Source organism: Olea europaea, chromosome 10, assembly GCF_002742605.1.
Source record: "Olea europaea var. sylvestris chromosome 10, O_europaea_v1, whole genome shotgun sequence".
In the NCBI taxonomy this organism is placed as follows: Eukaryota; Viridiplantae; Streptophyta; class Magnoliopsida; order Lamiales; family Oleaceae; genus Olea; species Olea europaea.
The window spans coordinates 39,315,055-39,317,692 of NC_036246.1; positions in this window are offsets into that span (position 1 = coordinate 39,315,055).

Below are 2,638 nucleotides of genomic sequence, written 5' to 3' on the forward strand. Positions count from 1 at the left end.
ATTATTTTTATGGGAGAATGTATAATTGAAAATGAATTTTAAAAGAATAAATTTTCGAAAGAATTGAGGTTAAATATAGGCTTAGTCACGTCGAGTAAATTGTAATATAAATGAAATAAACAACGTCTTTGCGATTATATGAGAGCTAGAGTCATGATATATGCAAATTAACAATTGTGTATTAAAAGACCTCAAAATGCGTAGTCATCATATTACCGAGATTAGCACAAAGTTGATGCTTTTAGATCGTATTATTAATTTAAATAATAAATAAATAAATAAATATAGATGATTTTTGGATTTATTATTTTTTTCATTTTTTTTTGGCAATAGAAACAAATTCTATCCCAAAATCAGTAAATTTTATTCATTTAATTGACAATTTTCATGTAAAATAAAGTCAAACGAATACCAAAAAATACTTTTATTCCAACATTTTTCAAGTAGAAAATTATACCAATCAAATATAATAAATTGAAAATTACCAGGAAAATAATTTCTAGGCAATTCAATTACCTGAAATTCGTTTTCATTCCACCCAAATTTCATCTTTGCAATCAAACTGATCTTCAGTTCTTGAAGTTGGACTCAACAAAAACATTACATCGAGGCTTCAAATCTGTCGTAAAGATTAATACCATATTCTTTATCTTTTCAAGTGGGATAAACTTTACCATGCAGCCTTTCTATCCTAAGATGATAAAGGTTTCAATTATTGTAGGTTCTTGTCTTTCTCCAAATTTGAAACAATTAGTGGGAATAGGAACAAGCATAGCATGTTAGCCATCTTGCTTTAAAGTTTAAATGGTTATGGATGACTTTCATATATTAATTAAAAATCTTGTTTTAACATGGACCCTAATCTATCGACTCAATTCAATTTTTCAATTGAAAGTTTGACATGTGAAATTTTTTCAAAAATCAATGGTAGTGAAAGCTTGAGTTTAAGTTATTTTTGTTGTATTAAATTTTGCAGTTTCATTTTAAAAGATCAGGGCTTACTAAAAAGAGTGGCGAAATCATCCGCGTGTTGATACTCATAACATTAATTGTTAAGGATAAATCTGAAATCTCACATCGAATAAATATAAGATTATAAATCAATATTTAAGGACTTGAGATATCCCTTTTAACAAAATTGACATTTTAAAATGAAATCTCAAGTTTTAATATTGTATTAGATACGAATTCCAAGATTTATATTTTTAAACAAGTCACCATCTTGTAAGAACGTGTTAAATAATAAATCAAACATTGAATAAATGTAAAATTATAAATCGACATACAAGGTTTGAACTATTACTCTTAATAATATTAATTTTTAATATGGAAATTCAAGTTTTACTGTTAATTTTGAATTTGATTGTTTGTTTGAGTTCCAAACATTCAAGCAACTTATTTTAAGCGTTTTAATTGAATTTTGATGTTACCTCTTAAAATATTGTTTTCATTAAAGCAATTAGTCAAACTTACACGATTAGAATTAGGAGGGAAGCTACAAGAAAAGATTTGTCGGGGGCAAATTAAAGAAAAAAATAGTTGTGGGGAACAAAAATTGAAAATTATAAGGATTTTTTTTTTTTTTTTTTAAATCTCCGTTTGAGCCACATTGATTTAGAAATGAGAATAAAAAATATAATCGTTACGAATTCTACATAAGAAATAGAAAGTCAAATATAGTGATTTGATGTGATGGATAACGGTTCGATTTTTCATTTTAATGGAGAAAGAATGGAAAACAGAAAATATAAATATCTCCCTCTATCTCTCTCTTGTTCAACCGATTTTGACATTTTCACAATTTTTTAATCCTTAAAAGCACTAAGAACAAAGGGTCAAACTTAGTATAAATAAAACTATTGTTTATCCAAAAAGAGGGCTGAGGATAACAAGGGTCCAAGCAATAAATGGATAAAGATTTCAAAGACAACTTTTGGTGTATCGGATAAGCATTAAAGATTGTCCACTACAATTCAACCATTTCGGCTTAATTTTTTAATCCATTCATATGTCGATCATTTATATAAAATTAATATCAAACTAATTAAATTAATGGATTCATATTTTCTCGATAGTGATATGTTTCAATTTGTCAAAGATTATGGATATATTGTCTCCTGGTAAGAAATATTCTTGTTTGTCGTGTCGAGACAAAATGAAATGAATTTTGTATGTATCATCCAGAGTAAAGCAGTTTGTATGGATAGAAATGCCAAAAAAATTTCATAAATGATGACTTGCTAGGATTTAATTGACTTTTTAAATCTATTCTTGTGCCAAGTCCAATAAAATCATGCCACGTGACATCCTATAAATCTGTCTCGATAGAATATATGTACACATAGCATCCATCAATTTACATATTTATTTCATATTTCTTTAGTAGGTAAGATTATTCCAATATGATTTTCTAATCGCTTATATTTCTTGTAAATTTGCGATCGACTTGATAGTTTGATCAAGAAAATCAAGAACCCTTAAAATTTCAATACAATCTTAAAAATTTAAAATGTCAAAATAAAACAAAATAAAACTTGTTGAAAGAACATGAAAGAGACTTCTTTTAGTCAACATGTTTTTCTAAAAAGATTTTTATTGTTTAATTTTATTTATTATTTTTTACTACTAGTTCGACTGC